Raw genomic sequence first — 20,674 nt, forward strand, 5'->3', positions numbered from 1 at the left:
TGGTTGGCTTGCTTACTGTTTAGGTTCAATTTGATTTGTAACCTGAATTTTAGCAACTGTACCATAACTTACATGGTTTTACCACCTCTATTTTCATAGGGGAATGACATTTGTTCAGTGTTTTATTAAATGTAATGCCATATTATCTAATCTGTTGGAATCTAATAAGTGACACAAAACTCGTATAAAATGACCAAAGCCAACCGTACATGTAAAGATTACCCATGGCAACGATCTGAGGTAGCTTAGGTTGTTGGACTACAATGCGTCCATGGATAGTGGCTGTGTGGGGGGGGCACAGAGTCGGGTGGTTATGTTAGCACCAGAGGAAGCAGGAGAGACTTTGGGCCCAATTAATGGAACTTTTATCAGGGTGCAAAGTGGCATGGCACTGACAACAAACACCCTTTTTCACAGAGCCGTGCAAAGTGTATTTTTACAGTGCAAAGTACACTCTACACCGCTCTGTGAATCGGGGTGTTTGTTGGCAGTGCAAAGCCACTTTGCATCAGTGCAAAGTCCCTCTCCACTACGCTTAAAGTTCCATGAGTCAGGCCCTGTGTCTGTATGTGTAGAGCTATTCATTGATATGACATGCTACATGCGTCTGTTTCTGACCTAGAGCTTGCCATTACAATGACCTTTTCAACAATGGAGGAAATGGAGGAAAGAGTCTGTCTAGCCAGGCTCAAACCTTTGCTTTGACCTTGTGCCCAGGTGAAGGATATCTCCTGCAAGAGTCAGAGTCACAAAGGGACGCCCCGATGAGCTTTGGGAAGGTGGTGCTTAGAGGCCAAGAGCGGAAGAAATACTGGCTACAAATGAAGCTATTTCCACATTTCTAAGGTGCAAAAGGCTGCATGGCGAAGGACAGAGTAACAAGAGTGCCCTTTGCGTGGAAACAGAGGGGGTACTCCCAATTTTCTCCAACAATATGACAACGTTTCCTGACAATTCACAGAGATGTCGTCTCAGATGAAGGAAAACAAATATGGCATTTTGACATGAAACATTTACTTAACACGCCAAGAATATTTTCCTAAATGCAAGAATTTCAAAGAAGGAATTACACAAGCACAGTAGCCAGATGTCGCTGGAGAAAATCATCACTCAGGTAACCGAGCATATATCATGTGCCAATTAAAGAATTGGCAGCTACCTGTTCTGTTTTCACTCCCTTTCTCCTCCTGTCCATGCCCTGCACCAGGAAGAGGTGTCTTGTCTCCACGTTGTGTTGTAGGATCATAGTAAAACTCCTCTCAGCACCGCTATTCTCTTGAATGGAAATTCCCACACACAATGAAAGATCCATCCGTTTCTGTTGTTAATGTCATGTTTTGCATCTGGGCTTGTTAAAGAGGTCGGGGGCGTTATGCGAGTATGGTGACATTGTTGACATGAGTTGTCATGTATCTCAGGCTATGGCCCCTCTCCATCTGAGATACTATCTTAGGTCTCGAAATCAATGACTTCCCTGAACTGAGATAGGTCAGAGCAGCGTACACCCAAGCCTCTGTGGCAAACGGGTGCTAAGAACAAGAGTGTGGGTTTTGATTGACTGGGTTTTCCATTTTAGTAACATTCTGTGATGTTCATGTGTCTGATGGCATCCTTATCTGCTTATTTGAATCTCAGATGCTGCTCTGTGTGGCTGGTTCTTAGAACAGGCTGACATGGCCGCTCTTTGTGTTTGGTTCTTACAATGGGCCTACATGGCTGCTTTTTGTGGTTAGCTTTTGGATTTGAGTGACTGACATGGCTACTCTGAGTGGTTGGCTCTGGAATTGGACAGATAGGCATGGATGCTCCGTGCGGTTGGATTTTGGATTGTTCTGACATGGCTCTTCTGTGTGGGTGGCTCTTGGATTGGGCAAACAGGCATGGCTGCTCTGTCTGGTTGCTCTTGGATCTAGCTAACAGGCATGGTTGCTCTGTGTGGTTGGTTTTTGGAGTTTACTAACAAAGCTACTCTTAGTTGTTGGCTCTAGATTGGCAGACATGGCTCTTCTGTGTGACTGACTCTTGGATCGGGCTGACATGGCTGGTTGGATCTTTGGCTCTTGGACTGGGCTGACAGGCATGGATGCTCTATTTTGTTGGCTATTGGATCTGGCTGACAAGCATGTGACTGTTGGCTATTCTTATGACTGGTGATTGTTTGCAATAAGATTTCTTCACATACACATCCTTTGGCCCTGCAACCAGTTGACTGTCATGAACCTGAGGCAGAGCAGAGGCCGTACTGGGTTTGCGGTTAAGGGAAACAATGTACGTATGTGTATATACATGAATAATGAGAGAATTTGTTTCTGTAAGTGAACATGTGAATGAAAGCGTGCATGTTCTGTGGGTGCATGTGTGAATGAAAGAGTGTATGTTTTGTGGGGCCACGTGTGAATGAGAGAGTGTATGTTGTGTGGGAGCACAGGAGAAAGAGAGTGAAAAAATGATGTATGCTGTATGGGTGAATGTGTGTGACTCTTGTATAAATGTTTGTGCTTGTGTGTGCAGGGTAGTGGGCCTCTGCTCTGGAGGGTTATATTTGTGCAGCACCTGCAGATATGGATTTTTCATTACTGTGGTGTGACATTTCTTTACTGGCCCCAAGGAAACCTGATGAGTATTATGATATGGATATACTGGTCTACATTGTTGCAGCCGTTCTGGATATATTTTCTCACTGTGTCATGGACTGTTTTACTGATCATGTAAGGAAAAGACGATATGTGTTATTATGTTGTTATAGTGTCTAACACTGGTGCAGTCTGGACATGTTTTATTACTCTGGCAAGACATTGTTTGCTGGCATCAAGGGTAAAGTAAACATTGTCAGTGATATTTTATGGCTAGACTGCCCAACATTGAAGAAGCCAGTCTGTATATATTTTCTTACTGCGACATGTCATTTTTTACAAAGCAACACAAGTACAGGAAACATGACAAATGTTCTTACATGGCCATACTGGCCTATGTTGGTGCAGCCAGTCTGGACATGTATTCCTACTGCCTATTCTTACTGCCTGTGGCATGGTATTTTTTACTGGGCATGACGCATAATGTCAACATGATGAGCCCCCTCCTCCTCTATGAAGCAGCTGGAGCACCAGAAGAAATCACCACCATCCTAGGCACACGGCATGCTGCTAGGTAATGCATTTTGGGCTTGCTTTCACCGGGCAGCGCTTCTTGTATGAAACAAAGCAAAAATGCCCATTTCGTTTTTCTTATATCTGCTTGTGCTTTTACAATCTGAAACGTCTGCAGTTTCCCTGCAGGGTCTACCAAGGCCATGCTTCTTCCTGTGCCCATCCACAATACCATGGTGGCTTGCAACACAAGCACTGAAGTGCATTGTGTATCCAGATAACCACTGCAATGATTGGCTGCAGTTTCATCTTTCCTCTGCCTATCAGGGTGCCTCCCTCCTGAAGGTCCACTCCTCAGGTGCCTGTCTGGCCCTGTCCAGAGCTGAAGGTTGCCTCCCTTCTTGCTGCTACATCACCATCTTGCAAGCCCACGGTGCACACTTATCTTTTCTATCTTTCCTGCTTACTTGATCCTTGAAGTGTGCCACCATTTAGCACCAGTAATCTCGCTGGACCACCGGTCCCTGAACAAAAACCCTCCAACTGTTGGCCTGCTGACTCCTGTTTCCACTGTCACACAGCCTGTCTCCTCCTCCTGGCCCACTTCTCAATTACAGCCCACTTTCTGATTCCTACCTGTGCCTAACCTATTCTTCCTCCCTAAGAGCATCTCAAACATCTTTTCCCTCCATAGTGCCCTTGGCTAAAACAAAACTAGGTGTGCTTATTAAATTGCTGCACCCTCTAGTCTTTGCTTTTTAGTGATCTTTGGCTAATGCAAAACTAGGTGTGCTTTTTACATTGCTGCAACCTTTATTTTGTGCTTTTTAGTGCTCTTTAGCTAATTCAAAACTAGCCTCATGACGAGTTTGGTGGTATCCTGCTAGTGCTACCAGCCGGTTGCCACCAAAACAGTAACTCTGTTCCACTGCCTGATATCCCGGTGCCTCCGGGACATTACAATCCTGGTGGCCCGGATTATCAGGTGGCGGAAGGTGTAACTCCCCATTCCCATGGAATCCTATTGGAATGTCAACACACAAACACTGGCACTGTTGCTTACAGTGCCAGTGCTACTGTGAAACCCAAGGTTGCAGGGGCCGGTGCCCCCAGCAATGACCCCATCAGACATAGTTGTAGTCTGGCAGTCAGGAAAGGGTACGTTGCTACCAGCACCTTTATTTCCAGACCGCCAGACTTAGAATGAGGCCCATTGATGCAACCTAAATGTTTTGCTTTTTAGTGCTCTTTGGCAAATACAAAACTAGCTGTGCTTTTTAAATTCTGCACCCTCCATTTTGTGCTTGTTAATGCTCTATGGCAAATTAAAATCTAGGTGTGTTTCTAAAGTATCCGCTACTTTCGGCTACTTGGTCGCCTGGTGAGTCGCTCATGCCTTTGACCTATCACTGCCTATCCCTTCACTGCCCTCACTACCACCTCCATGGCTCTCCGCATCTTTCCTATCTACTCTAACTGCTATTCTATTACCTATCCTCCCTCTCTCACGAAGTCTGGAAACAAAATGTTGAAGAAATATCTCCTTTCCTCTAATCCTGGCTTACCGACAACAGACACCTATGTCAGTGCTACTTCCAGACAAATTGTAAATAATATCCTCTTTTCTGTCCCCTCTCTAGACCTTTGGACTCTTTATATGATCTCAACTCTCCCCCTTCCTGTTCCTCATCTATTAATGGTGGCACTGGATGCAAAGTTCTCTTGGTGGGATTCTCATCCCCGTGGTGCATCATTAATATCTATCACAATGGCACTATCAGGGCTCAGGGACCTCAACCCAATCTCCTCCTCTTTGACCAGCACCTGCCATCTCTCATCAGCTTCCTTCCTGCTCCTACTATCCCTCCTTCTTCACTCTCAGCACCTCCTTTACCACTTCTGATGTGTGTACCACCCCCCTGTAACGCACCTCGGAAAACCTTCAAGGGTGGTGACTGGCTTCACTTAGCCACACTTAATGTTCGTTACGCTATAAAACATTTTTCTGACATCTGCCTCCTTCTTGAAGACTTTGATCTCAACATCCTCACTCTCATCAAGACTTGTTTCATTGTCAGCTCAGTCACTGCTTTTGACTCCCTTCTCTCTAATGGCTACACGTTAATCTCAAAGCCTTGTCTCAACCGCGCTGGTGGTGGAGTAGCCTTGATCTCCCCTGAGTGGGTCCCTTCTTCTATCCTACCCCTGCACCCCTCCTCCTCTTTTGAAAGCCTGTTCTGCAAGCTTGGAATCTCTTCTACTTCCTCTCTGACCATTGCCACTATCTCCAGGCCCCTGGGCTCTATCTCCTCTTTCCTTTCAGAATGGGTCAATGTTCCTCTCTCGCCCGACTTCCAAATCTAAACTCCTTCTTCTGGGTGACTTTAACATCCACCTTAATTGTTCAATCATGGCCTCCACTCGTTTCCATGACCTCTGCACCTCTCTCTCCCAATCTATTCCCCTCTCTGGTCCTACCGACTCAGCTGAATGCACTCTTGATGTCCTAAAACATACTGATGTTTTGCTCTCTACCCTCTCTCCACCCCTCTCTCTTGGTCTGACCAGACCCTCCTCCACTCCCACATGGGATGAGTCTGAAATTTTTCATCAAGCGTAACACTTGGTACAAATCTGATCTAGCAGTCTGAAACGAAAATGCAGAGCTGCTGAACAGAAGTGGCAGACCTAGAGCTCATCCTCTGATAAACTGGCCTGTCACCTTCTCCAAAAAATATGATCTCTCCCTTCGCTCCAAGAAGAGAGCTCACATCCAGGCTTGCATCTCTGGAGCTTCTAACAACACACCTGAACTCTTTAAAATCTGCAAGGACTGGCCAATCCAGCTGCAGTCTCCACCTCGTCTCTTCCCTGCCAGGCCCTCTGCACTTCACTGGCCATACACTTCACTGCTAAAACTCAGGACATCCTGAGTTCTCTATCTTCCTACGCTCACTCTTTCCATCCCTCTGCCACACTCGGCCCCTCGCTCATCCAGTTTTCCTCCTTCTCTCCTATCACATCGTACGAGGACACTAGAGTTGTCTGCCCTATGGAGGTCTCGTCAAAAACAGGTCTCCCCCTGTTCTTCTAGAGCTATTAAGGGCAACATCGGCTCCCTTGCCCCTGTAATCACTCTCTTGCCACTGGGACTTTCACCTCTTCCCTCAAGCACTCCCTTCTGTGTCCCTTCCTGACAAAGACTTCAGCTGACCCCTCATGTCCGGCTAACTACCATGGCCCCATCTCTATCACTCCCTTCCTTGGGAAGCTTCTGGAGAAGTTGACCTTCCCCTAACTGACCCAGCATACTGAGCTTGTTGTTTGCTTGCACAACCATCACTCTGGATTCGAAGCACCCAGAGGCACTGAGACTGCTATCCTGAATATCCTTGAAGAATTGCTTGCATCTCTCTTGCTTTCATCTCACCCTTTGTTCTCATCCTACTTGATATCTCATCTGTTTTTGACACAGGCAACCACTACACCCTCATAAAGCGGCTCCATGATACCCTTGATATCTCGGAACTGACACTTGACTGGCTGACCTCCTTCCTCCTCCCAGGTTATCATGGGTTCTTTCCCCTCGCTCACTTTGATCTCCACTTGTGCTGTTCACCAGGGCTCAATCTTTCACCTTGGATCTTTAACATCTATCTCTCCCATCTTGCACACCTTATCTCCACTTTCTCCCTGCACTTCCAGTGTTATGCAGATGACGCACAACTCTTCTTCAGACTACAATGTGCATCTCTTCCTCTGTCATTTCAGATGGCCTGTCGGCCATCCCGTCTTGGTGCAACACCAATGATCTCTGTCTCAATGCCAGCAAGACTGAGATTCTTCCTATCAAGACTCCTATTACTTCTTTCCTCCCTTCACTCTGGCTATCCTGTCTGGGCTCTCCCCCATCCTCTTCCTCTGAAACCAGAAACCTGGGAGTTATCTTTGACTCCTCTCTCTCTTTGATTCCTCTCATCTTGGACCTTGTCAAGAAGGCCCATTTCCAACTCTACCTCCTCAGAGGCATTCGCCCTTTTCTCACTTTTCCCCAGAAGATTAATGTTCCCAGTGCTCTTGCTCAATCTACCGTCCTCTTCTCTCTACCCCCTCCAGTTAATCCAGAATAGGGATGTGAAATGTATCCTTGGCTTCAAGCCCAGGGACTGGATCTCTCCAGCCCTAAAATCTCTTCACTTGCTTCTAGTTGCTGCAAGGATCACATTTATATCCATCTGCAACATCCACAAGGGTTTCTGGGGCTGGGGACCACGCTATCTGCAACTTGCTCTCACTAAATACTCTCCCTCCAGATCCCTCTGATCCTCCGGCTCTATCTCTCTGCTTGCCAAGCGTCTTCTCTAAGCAGAGAGCAGGTTGCTGTTCTCTTTCCGGGGCTGGCTCCCACCTCTGGAACAGCCTCCCCCTTTCTCTCGGTCTTGAGCCAGATCTCAAGTTCTGCAAGCACCTCAAGACTTTCCTCTTCTCCTCCTCCTTCCCTCTCTCCCTCCCATGCTAAACCCCCACAGGTGCCGTGATTGGTGGCCTGGGCCCTTATGTGTCCTTCTGGGTCCTGGCCTTCTGTCCAATTGCCCGCAGCATCCGCCCTCCCCCTGCACTTGCCTTCTGGTATATTGGCTTGTGACATCTCTTCCACCAAGTGGTCACTGCCTGGCACTTACCTGTTGCAACTGGGTCTCTGGCACTCTGCCCATCTGTGGAACCTCTAGTACTTACCCCCTCCCATGTTCCGTCTCTCTCTCTGCAGTTTTCCACTCTGAATGTTCACAAGGTCTAGTAGGACCTTTTTTGTATTTTGCTCATCACTGTCATCATATTCCATTGTCCTGCTGTTCACTGGTTCCCTTCCCTTTGCCCTGTGGGTGCTTTGAAATGCAATTTCTTGATGTATAAGCACCTTACAAAATGCCCAATAAAATGAAAAATTAAATAAATTAAAAAAATAAATGTTATTCGGCTTGACTCCCCTAATCATTGGGGTAACAAGACTTGACATATTTAATTAGTGTGGTATGCCATTATTTTCTTGGATGAAGAGTAAAGCCAACATGATGAGTGTTCTTACATGGCCACACAGACCGACATTAATGCTATTGTTTTACTGGCAAAGCCAACAGCAGTATGTTCTTATATGGAAATACTAGCATGTATTGATGAATCCAGCATGGTCAAATATAGGAAAGGTCAGCATGAACATGTTTTTTATACTGGAATATATTGTGGGTAAAGGCATCATGAAATTTGTTTGAAGACACTCCTGTGCATTGCACCTATTGGATTGTGTTCATTTATTACCCTACAATCGTAGGGTCATTTATTGCACACTGTGTGTGTGCTTACCCAATTTTTCACAGACAATGGGCCTCATTCTGAGGTAGGCGCAAAGGGATACCGGGCACCGGTAGTGACACCGGTGCCTGCAATCCCTTTGCACCCTATTCCGAGGTCCCTTAGCGGGTCCCTCCCTTAACGCCTGGTTTTAAGGGATACCGGGGTCAATAACGGTACCGTAATTTGCATTACCGTTATTGACGCCTTCCCATTGAGCCCTATGGGGGCTCAAATGGGAATGGGGAATAGCTTTTACAGTGGGGATTTACCGGTCCCGCCAAGGTTGGACTGGACCGTAAGTCCCCATTGAGCGAGGGCGGACACGGTCCAGTTATTGGTGCTAGTCATGGCGCTAATAGTGCCATGACTAGCACCATCCTTTTAATGAGGCCCAATGTGCTGTAAAATGCTCAATTTTAACCCATTATTAAATTGTTCTGATGTTGATCTTTGTAGCTTGGTTTTCAGTCGATGGAATCTCTGTTCAACTTTGAGGATGTCAATAAAGGGAATGTTTTTTCACTTGGAGCCTGCATCGCAAGGATATTAATAGGTTAGCTTTGATTGCCTGCCCTACAATCACTTCCTCGTTTGTAATCACGCTGAATTTGGAGTGTTTAAATGGTTTCTTTAGCTTTGTACGACACACTTCAATGTGTTACCCATGTCCCTCGCACACCAATTTCGAGTAGGACGCTCAAAGCCCATGATTATTTCACCTTAAATGTCAGTACACATTGTGTGCTTGAGAAAGAATGTATTTTCTGTGTTTTCCAGAGCTGTAGTTGGGATTTCCCACAGACTCCCCAGTGTCAGAGTCTGTGCAGTGTTAGTTACTGCCTCAGTGCTCTGTTAGTTCATGTTTCCTCCAGGTGTTCAAGCCATGGCCTCCATTTAGAACTCATGGGGCCTCATTACAAGTTTGGCGGTAGCTTGCCCGTTAAACTGGCAGGCTGCCGCCGCCCCATAGGCTCAAATGGGGAGGTTGGATGCACCGGCACCATTCAGAATGGTGCCGGTGCATCCGACATGCTCTGCTCGCTGGTGCCGGTACGCCCGCCAGGTCGGCGGGAAGGCACCCGTGAGCAGAACTCATAGTTTGCCGGTCCGCTATCAACGGTTCTGGCAAGATTACCGGTACCATTGTTACCAAACTGGCAAACTTATAATGAGGCCCATGGTCTGATTATTGTTTATTTCAAACAGGAGTGGGACACAAAAATATAGTTTAGTCAAATCTCCTTCACATGGCTATCCAAAGAAATTATAAGTGAAGTGATTGTCTAAGATGGCTGTGCTGCCTTTCTGTAGTGTTTATATTGAGGTTCATCAGGGGCAGGGCTCCTTATAATTGCTCAAGGGCAAATGAAACATCCTTGGAGATGTATTGCCTTGAGACTTGACAGAAGGTTCACTGTTGAACATCATACCTAGGCTGCACATCAATTATATTGTTGCGAGAGGTGATCCTAGTGAAATAGGCCTTGTCAGTGGAAGAGGAAATGTGTCCACAGGCTTCATCAGGGTCACCTTAGTTTCTGACCATGAATGTAAAGCCAGTTCAGTTGTATCCATTGTTGCACATCCTTCAAACAATGTGCTCCTTGATTGCATTCCCCAGGCACCACTTTTGATTTGAGGTAGAAATGAGTGTCATCTGCATGCAGGTGGCAGACTATGCAATGGGTTACCAAGATTTGGGAACAGTGGAGCAAAATAATTGTTAAAAAAGATCAAGTAGCGAGATGATCCTTGCGGAGCACCACAGATGATGGGGATTGATCAGACAGGATAGATTCCAATTTAAGTTAATGAGCATGGAAGGACAGGAAAGAAGACATGGAAGGACAGGGAAGATTAAAATCAGAGTAGGGCTGTACTTACAGTATTTGCGAATTTGGTAAGCCATTGGATCATCATGCTATGGTCACTGATGCTGAATGGACATAGAGAGCCAGTAGAATGAGGCCTCGAGTCTGGTCTTGCTCCTGTAGGGCGATTAGTGCTTCACTGATATTTAACAGCACAGTTTCAGTCATTCAGCATGCTTTGAAACCAGAGTGGAAATCATGTTTGTTGGACTCCAGTGCCTTAACAATGCAAGCTAATTTGAGATGGGTTGCAAATTAGGTGCAGATTTGAGATAGGATCTTTTTCATTCATAGTGTGATAACTATATGTGTGAGATTATACAACACATGCCATGTGAAATTAGAACCATTGATGGGAATGTTATGAAAGGGGCTGGTGCTAAAAGACATAGGTTGAGCACTTTGGCGTGGCAGATATTTGTTGACGGGTGTGGTTTTGCAAAGGTAGGTAATATTGTTATAATGTCAGTTTCTTGGGTCAGTATAGACTCACAGAAAAGCAGGTGGTCTGTGAGTGTCTCAGGAAAGGTGGGGTTTATAGGTGGGTTTACAGGTGGGGCATGTGCCTTATTTTTCGCCCTGATGGAATCAGTGGTGTTGTGGAAATACAAGGATCTGCTAAAGCTTTTTGGATGGCATTGGCAAAAGTGGGGAAGGTTTCAGCGTTGCTAGATCTCGGTAGGTCTGGAAAAGTTCTGTGTGGAAGGTACTTGCATTGTTAATTCAAGCTTTTAATTAAGCCCTTTTTGCTACTATTGAAGTGCTATTCAAGCCTCCCATGTGAGTTAGCATTTGCCATGGGCCCTTGATTTAGTCTACCTCCAAGGACTCTCTCTTGCAATAAAACGATACAATACATATGGATGTTAGGAACTGGATGCACTTAGGGACAATCGAGAGAAAATGATAAAGATGATGAGACTCTTAACGATGAATAGATAGAGAGAAACTAAGGAGGGTGTGATCGAAGATCGAGGATAACAATAGAAAAGAAGGCATACTGAAGAGTTATAGATGGAGGGAAGAGGAAGAAGATGGGAAGCAGGAAGATCATAGAGGGGGGATAAACAATAATCAATACAAGTGAAGACCAAACAGGAAAGAAGAAGCGTAGTAGCCTAAAACGAAAGATTTGGTTGAGCGCAACAAATATATAAAAGAGTAAAAAAGGACAAGATCAAGCAGTAGAAGAGCAATGTCTAGAAAAGGAAAGCGAGGAGTCAAAGATTATGCTCACGTTTCGAGCAGAAGAAGAAAAAGAGAGCGAAGAAGGGGGAAAAGAGAGGGAAGGAGGAGTAACAGTGGGGGGAATCTTAGTGTCAGGAAAGAATAGAGAATGGGTTTCCGAAGGATTAAGATGCAGAAAATGTGAAGACATCATGTTTAGAACTGCAGAGAGGCACGTATAAACAGTAGAGTGTAAAGTGTCTTCAAAAGAAGAGAATGAAAAGACAAATTGGCTATCATCAGCATATAGATGAAAAGGGGGCAGAATAACCTGTGCCCCCTTGCTGTGTCGTCTCCATCTCTTTCAGACACAACAGGGATCAACCCTATGTTTGGGTAGTAAAGCGCGGGTAACAGCCCACCAGCCGAAGCCTAACGTAGAGGGCCCTGCATACCCCAAACCACGTGGTGGATCTGTATTTGAACTCAAGCGCTCCCTCTGGGGTAAAGATAATAGTTCTCTTTTTCTTTTTTACAAGAAACAGGCTCTGCGCGCATGGTGCATACAAAAGGCAAACAAAGAGAGCCGCCAAACATGGAATAGTGTTGGGTTCAAAATTGTCTTCTAGGTCTGCTTGAGGTCTAGAAGAGCCTGGTTACCTTGATAAAAACAAATGTCAGGAACTACCTTCGGCTTCCCAAGCAAACTGATGCCAAATACACCTAAGTGAATTAAACTCTGTGCATTTGAGGACATCAATAAATACACATTGTGAAACCACTTAATGACATTTAAAGCATAAGGGGTTATAAATAATGGACAACATTATTGGTTTCCATCTCATTTGGAAATTACATTTGCGGAAACCTATGTTCTAGCTCCACGTTCCCCGGTGGTAGCTCCTGGTCACTGTTTAATGCAGGATAGCCCGGGGCTGCTTATCCATGTTTAGTCCCATTTCTATTTTCCATGGTCCTTGGTGAAGGAGAGGGAACATGGGCAAACAGAAAGACACCCGAGACGAGTAGGTTAGTGGGGTGAGCATAGTGGGGGCAGGGAGGCCCAATTCAGTGGAGGCCAGGGCGAGGATAGTTAGAGAAGGTATTGAAATGGGATGTGCTGGGCTACAACAACAAAAAAAGACAGACGCCAAAGCGAGGTGCTCAGGTGACTGAAAGAAGATAGGCGGTCACTGACAAAGTTTGCCCATGTTACCTGCCACCTAATTTGCCAGATGCTCTCCTGGGGGGTAGTGGGGCGGACTATTTAATTAAATAAATATGTACTGGCATGATGGGTGTTATGAAACCTTTACAAAGCCATACATCTTTAGTTTTGCATATTTACTGGCCCTGTAGGGCCACCCATAAGATAACATTTTGCATTGGAGTACAGATAGCAGGGAGATAGGATGTGAGATGGGGCACACAGTCCGTGGGCACACTTTGAATATGTAACCACTCATTGATACATAATGCCATGCTAATCCTCATGGCCATTCCCACCCATAACCTGCCTCTCCTCACCTAAAACACACACTCCTAGGATCCCTTTGAACTAGCTCTATCATGCAGTAACATCTAAATGTGTGTGTTCTATGGGGCCTGCCCGTGTTATGTCTAAGTGATCTTCTAGAGTCAATGGCTTATTTGCTACTGAAAAAGAGCCCTCATGTGCAATAAAAATGTTTTAACCAAGATTGGTACATGCCACTAGGTTTATAAACTATGTGTTTCTCCTCATGTCTGTTCCTTGAACTGACGTCCTGTTAATAACAAGCATCAGCAATACCTGCAGTTTTGGTTTTGTGTGTAGATATTTTACAAGCATTTAGCAGGCACTGACATCATATTCCCAGGCATTGATACCATTAGCTGTTGCCATTTTATGGCTGGGTAATACCATTATGGCAGTGCCTGCCAACTGCCTATCTAGCCCCTGTTTTCCATTCCTTACCCAAGTCAAGGAGAACCCATTCCTTGCCTAGGTCAGGGAAAGTTCCCAGGGACACCCCCACCCTCACCCCCAGGCACACAGGGTAGGGAGGGATGTTTCCCTTGCCAAATAAAATTGCTGTTAACAGGAGATGGGCCACACCTTGAGTTCCTAGATTATCAATGCGCACAGACACCAGAGCACATTTTATAGGGATCCCAAGAGGGACACCTCTTTATTTTATTAAAATGCTGATTCCTTTAAACCATTCCTATTCCTAGTCCTCCCTTTCCCCATTTGGGTACCAACCAGACAGGGACCTGTTACAGCAGCTCACCCTTCCTTGGAGGGGTCTCAAGTGACCCATAGGGTGACTCTGGAACAACATACCCCTCCCCTATCTTCAGGCAGCACACACATGGAGTGTACCCCGTCTCTTTAGTCTGCCCCAGTCAGGCCGCCATGTCCTCTCACTGCCCTAAGCCAGGACACCTCCCCTCTACCGTCCTTTTGCTATATCAACACTAACAGATTATGCCTACTTAGTGTTTACCCTACTTAACATTCCCCAAAAAACCTATTCCCTACATAACATTCACCTCCTGGACCACTCCCGACATACGTGAAACGGGAGGCCCACCTGACCACAAAGCAAGCTTACTAGGTCTGGTCCTCCCCCTCACACCACCCAGACTTGGCTGTTCTTTTTCAGCATGGGCGGCCCCACGCACTCTTGCTGTGTCCTTTGTAATTCATGGGCCAGTCCGGTGTGGACCCCTGGTAGGTTGACAGCTGCCGTGGCCCTGTGGTCATCCGAGCTGCCACTGCCCTGCAGCTTGGCTCTGCAGCTCTCCTTGTGGGGGGGCTCCCACACATGTGGCCCCCACCAAGATGCCTGAGGGCACTCGTGAGTAGACAGCCCCCCAAGTAAGTGTTTTGTCCATCTCTCCTCTTTCTTTCAGTACTGTATTTTCGAATTATCGTCTTTGACCTTCACTTTCCTTTAAAATCACCTTTGAATTCTTTTCTCGCCTGCCCAGCGCGTTCTTGGGCAGGGGAGGGGAGTTCTGTTTCATTGTTCTCTTCTTTCTTTTTCCCCTTTCTGAACATTCTATCAAGCTCTATGGTGGGCTGGATGGTCTAACCCAAAACACATTCGCACACATTAAGTAAAACACACAGTGCACATTTAATAAAGTACTTTTATGACCCTGGTGTCTGCGTTTTTATTTCTAGGATCCCTTAGGAGACAACCGTATGTAAAAGAACTACGTACGAAAAAATGCAAAGCCCTGAAATTATGGCAAAGCTCTCCCAGCGCACCCTCCTTATCCTCGTGTAAAATACTGGCCACCCAGTACAAAAAAGCTATCATCTCAGCCAAATCTGCATCCTACAATGACAGAATCTCCAATGCAAGCTCAGAATCAAAAGAGCTCTTTGCCATCTTCAAGGAATGATCCACACCGGCCACTAAGTCTCAAGAGATTGTCAAGGATCAAGCATGGTGCAACACCATACAGTCCACCCTCATTAACAAAATTGAACTACTTCAAAAAAAAATCTTAGCCCACCACAAAAGCCTCACACAGCACATCACTTCAGTATCTCATACTGAAACAGTGTCTGAGAGCAAACTGAAAAACCCCAGTACACCATTCAAATTTAGAGAAATCTCTGAAGCTGAGGTTATTGATATTGTTAACACAATCAAACCCTCTAACTGTAAAGGAGACGCCTGCCCCGCCAAACTAGTTAAAGACTGCATAGAAACACTTGCTCCGTTCCTCAAAACCTTCATCAATGCCTCTTTCAAACTGCAACTCAGTCCCAGACAGCCTAAAAGAAGCCTGGGTTTGCCCACTTCTCAAACAACCTACTCTAGATCCTGCAAACGCAAACGACTATAGACCCATCACAACCGTTCCCTTCTTGCTCAAGATTCTGGACAAGGTGGCCTACACACAAATCCAGCAATACTTGGAAGAAAATCAAATCCTAGAGAAAAGACAATCCGTTTTTCTCCCTGGACAAGGGACGGAATCGGCTCTACTAGATTTAAAGATTCAACTAAACGATATTATGGACAAAGCAAGCCAGCACTTCTGCTCTTAGTAGACCTATCCACAGCCTTTGACCTGGTCAACCACAATATTCTAGGCAGGCAACTTAAAAATGAAGCCCACTTCTCTCGAGAAGCCATTGCCTGGGTCACCTCCTTCCTTGAGGGCCGTCTTATGAAAGTTTTCTCTGATTCAGCAAGCGCCACCCCCACCACTATCCACTGCGGAATCCCACAAGGTTCCTGCACTGCTCCCACCCTTTACAACATTTTCACTCTCCCACTATTCAATGACCTGGATCGTCGTCATATAGCATACACCAACCATGCGGACGACACACACGTCCTACTACCCCTCACAGGCCTCTATGATCAAGATGCTGTGGCATTGACTAAGATCTACACAACCATCCAAACCTGAATGGCAGCCAATGGCTTCTGCCTAAACGGAGATAAAACCGAGATCCTCCTAGTCGGCACTAAAGAAACGCTGAACAAACTCCCGCCGCAATACAACTCATTCAATATTGATAATTCCACCATCACTGTCTCCTCAGCAGTGAATATCCTAGGAGTATACCTTGACTCCACACTCTCCATGACACAGCAAGTTAATGGCATAGCCTCCTCCGCTGCATTTACCACCAAGGTAATCAATGCCGTGAAACCCTTCCTCTCCACTAAAAACTGCCTCTCAATAGCCAGAGCCACAGTAGGTACCAAACTGGACTACTGCAATGCCCTCTTCCTAGGCACATCCACCAAAGACCTGAAATAAAAATGCAAATCACTCAAAACAATGCACTGAGGGCAGCCCTGAGCATCTCCAAAAGGGAACACATTTCCCAAGCCAGAAAAGATGCCCACTGGCTACCGATAAAAGAATGTATTCTTTTCAAATCCATGGCTATCACCCACAGATGCCTCTCTTCTGATGCACCCCCCTACCTCTCTGAAAGGATCACCCGTGTTACTTCCTCCAGACCCATTAGGTCACACTTGACCAATCAGACATTTGTACCAACATACAAAAGAGGCAAAGCTGGAGGATCCAGCTTCCAACACCTAGCACCAAAAAACTGGAACGCACTCCCCACGGCACTAAGGAACGAAAAATCCTATCATGTTTTCCGCAAACTACTCAAGACCACTCTTTTCAACTAACCCACTCTACTCCCCCCTCGCTCCTCACTACTTAATACTACAACTGTCCGTATTTACGAGCTTACCTCATAAAATGTTGTACCTATTGTACCTGTAAGAAAAACTGTCTACAATGTAACTGTAACCTCTGCAACATGTATGCTATGTACCAAGTAAGCCTACTTTCAGCGCCACGATGCCCCTGGGCAGATGTGTGCTATACAAATGTAAATAAATAAATAAATAAATACATAAATAAACCATGTAGCCCCTACTAGCCAGACCTCTTGGGGCATGGGCTACACCTATCTGATGCCTACACAAATGCTAATTTCAGTAGCACTTCATTGAGTTTTGTAGAAGTGGGTGCTATTATTACTCAATTGAGTGGTACCAGTTCATCATTCTCAGAAAGGATAAAGGGCTGAGTTGGCCTTGCTGGCACCTTATCCTGTCTCTGCAGCTTGGAAACAGATGATTTCGGTCCATGTGTTATCTCAGCGGCATATGCATCGCTTTTCGCCGTAGTCCTCCTTTTTCGCCCCGCCATCAATGCACATAGTTTTTACATTAAAACTGGAAAAAAAACATCCCTCCATCATATAGTCTTGGTATTCAGAAGAATGCAATCTGCTAAGATTCTCAAGTGGATGTCTTGGGACTGCCAGCCAATTATCTGCTTTATCAAATCCAGGCAGAGTTAGGCCCTCCATCCAGCGATGTCTGATGGCGGAGGCGGCGGATTTGTCAAGTATCTCTGTATTCACGTTGGGCAGGGAAATCACATTCCCATCTCATTTACATAAAAATTGGACTTACTTGTGCGTGGCGTGGTACCGGAGGGATGAGAGGGGCGGAAAAAATGAAGACTTTCTTTCGCAGGAGAGATGGACGATCTCACAATGAATTAGTCAATGAGACGTGGCGAGTTCAGTATTCATAAGTTGAAAATGAGTGTATAGATCTGACTTTTCAAAGTACATTTGCATATGGCATCTTTGGCAGCCGGATTGTCTCCACTGGTCTGAATATTGGCTGTTTGTATAAATTAGTCTTTTTTCACCCACTGGGTTTACATTCGGAGCATGAATGCTGATGTGCCACGTGGCTTCACTGGGTGGAATGTCAGTGTATTGTGCAATGTGTATTAATGGCGAGCAGCAATGTGCCCCTGCTCGCCTGCTTCTCACTGCCTGCCCCTTCCAGATATGTAGGTAGCAAGGCCAGGGAAGCAGCTATGGCATCCCAGGAAAATGAGCAGGTTAGCCCTTTCTGCACCTACAATGTAGAACAGTTGATTTTCTAGGGCCAGCAGCCCTGATTGCCTGATATCCCGATAATACCGGGATGTTGCGGGCGGCGGCAGAACGGTAAGTTCTTCAGTGAATTAACTGCTGGTAGGCGATGAACAACTGGCAGGTCAGGCCTGCTAGAAGTTCACTGCCTCTACTGGCAGACTCAGAGTGTGCTGGTCTGGAAAATGTGCTGGTAACCGGACAGCCATGCTGATAATGATGGCCAAAGTGTTTCCGCCTGGTAACATGCAGGTGGCATAAATCGCCTTATGTTAGCATCAGTCACCGTAGTTGGGAGTGGCCCTAATTAACTCTTTTCACGGCTGGTTAGAGCATCCTAAACCTTAAATTCCTAGATTTACAGGCAGTGATGTATTACAATGAGGTATTTCAGCCTCACAAAAAAGCTGTTATCTCATGCATGCGTTGTTGCTCAAAATGCACTCTTGCAGGCCAGAATCATGTGCCCAAGCTAGTCCGGAAGACAAGAAGGATGTTCCGATTCAATGCGTCATGACCAAAGCTGTGCGCCCCGGTGTGTGCTTCAAGAGTAATAGCGTTATGACATCTAAGGAAATGAAGATTCCGACTTTGGGGTCCCTTTGGGGTATGGGTTGCAATTGCAAAACCTGATTTGCTGCCTGCAGGCCTTGGGGCCTCTTTTGCTGGTTTTAATTGCTGTGAGTTGTTGATAATATATTGTGATAAAAAAAAAATGTTTTTAGAAAGATGGTTACAGAAAACTGAAGAGGCCAAAGCGGCGGATGCTGGGTTGCATTTGGGCTGTCGGTGCAAGTTGTCTCCTCAGCGTTCATTGGTCGCTGTTGTGTTCATTCACGGTCCGTCTTGCATATCTTCTCAGGTGACACTGGAGACCGCCCACTGCCCAGAATGGGAGTGCTGCGGGGCACAGGAGGATAAAGGCTCTCAGAGAGAGTGCACAGTTCTATCACGCCGATCTGTGCAAGGGAGCTACTGAACCTGCCTGCAGCCCAGCAGGCTGAGCCCCTAACTTCCCCAATTGTGCATCATTGCTGGCCGAGCTGGCTATGCGCTGCTATGGGAACTGCTGAGGGCTCTGAAGGGCATCATGACAGCAGTTTCTCTCACCTGCTTTTCTGCTGGGATCGGGTCTCATCCCGTGTGCTAGCCTGCTGCCATCACCCAAGTCCGACTTTTGGGGGTTGCTGGATGCGAGAGTCAGCGCCATTAATGCTGTTTTCACAGATTAATCCCATTCCATGAACACCATTTATAAGACAAGCCGGCTGCTGAGAGGGAAGGTCCGAAACACGTGAGCTGGGAGTAGGCTGTCTGGCACGCCACCTGAAGCCATCTTCTAGAACCCATCTCTTTCTAGGTATCAGGCTGGCTAAGCAGATTGATGCTATCAAAAGCATGGATTGGGCCACAAAAGAACTAAAACACTGAAACACAAACGCAGAGACCACTGAAAGGTACTTCTGCACGAGAGTTATCAACAGTTTATCAAGTGCTGCCTTCCGAGTGACAGAAGAACGCCATTCCCCAGAATGTATAGTTAATAATGCTCCAGTCCATCAAACGTAGCCACAAATCAGCAACTTTCTCTCTGAAATGGTCATGGCATTGTAGGAAATGCCCCCATCATAGTCACCCACTGCACCATCCGCTGTTCAGACATTGCACTTTTGGTGATCTTAGGGGGGGATTTTTTTTTCGGCCCACCAGCACACCCTTGGGCGCTTAAGCAAGGTGACTCTTGATCTGGTGGCATACCTGCTATATTGTGGACCACCCTTCCTAATAAACCTTGCGGTTCCCAGGCTGTGTCAGGCTTCTCGAGTTCTTCGGTATCTGATGGTTCATTGCCCCCCTTCAGGTCTTCTGCATTCCAGGGAATGTTGCTCCACAGAGTTAAGGGCAGTCTGGCACCGATGGCTGCCCGGTGCTCACACAAGGAGACACCCTGTCCAGAGGATGGATCATGGATAGATGAGGGTCTTGGAAAGCCAGACAGCCAATGACCCAAAAAAATACCATATTTTTTCCTTCTCTTTTTTCTGAAATTTTTGGAAGACTTGACTTTCATCTGTGTTAAGGATTTTTGACATGACTTATGTGAGGATGCTGGAGGAGAGGTTGGAGAGGCAGTGGAGGTTCGAAACCACCACGCCCCACGGGCAGCTTATCGGGATAGTGCCTGCTCCGATGACTCCTCTACATCTTTGGTGGGCAGTGGAGCATTCCATAGGATCACAGACCTGCAACCTACATCCTCTCATTACTGGGATTTGATTCTTGATCTCCTCCCAGCCCTAAACCATTTGGTTCTGCCCCCATAAGATCCCCCCATGATCAAATAAAAGAGTTTGGTAAAGAACAGCACATATCTTACAACTTTGCTGTTGTCAACCTCATGTGGAGGTCATGAAGTATGATCCATTTTGGTGTAGAATGAGGCTAGGATGGTAGCGGATGACACACTCGGATTTTGTAGGTACCAATCTGTGTTGCTTAATGGGTGAGGGATATACATCTATACAACAGACACTATTCTGGTAACCCATAACCCCATAGTTCCAGTGGCTAGACCTTGCCTGGCTTTAGGGCACTTACACAGAAGCATTTAGTGCAGTCACCTTGTCCATGATAACTACACTTTCAAAAGAACCTGCAACTATGGCTTGTCCTTCCCCTTTTTTATTGCAAGTTGTTTTAACCCAAGGGTGTGGATGGGCCACCAACTCATTCTCTTATGCCTATAAGCCATCGGACATGTT

General features: G+C 46.1%; 1 protein-coding gene across 5 annotated transcripts in view; it reads left to right on the top strand.

Annotated features, from left to right (window-relative positions):
* LINGO2 (leucine rich repeat and Ig domain containing 2) overlaps positions 1 to 20,674 on the top strand; it is a 5,916,036-nt gene that overhangs the window by 4,792,375 nt on the left and 1,102,987 nt on the right. The gene's annotated exons all lie outside the window — the stretch shown is intronic.

Source organism: Ambystoma mexicanum, chromosome 6q (assembly GCF_040938575.1).
Source record: "Ambystoma mexicanum isolate Mex_15411 chromosome 6q, UKY_AmexF1_1, whole genome shotgun sequence".
Lineage (NCBI taxonomy): Eukaryota > Metazoa > Chordata > Amphibia > Caudata > Ambystomatidae > Ambystoma > Ambystoma mexicanum.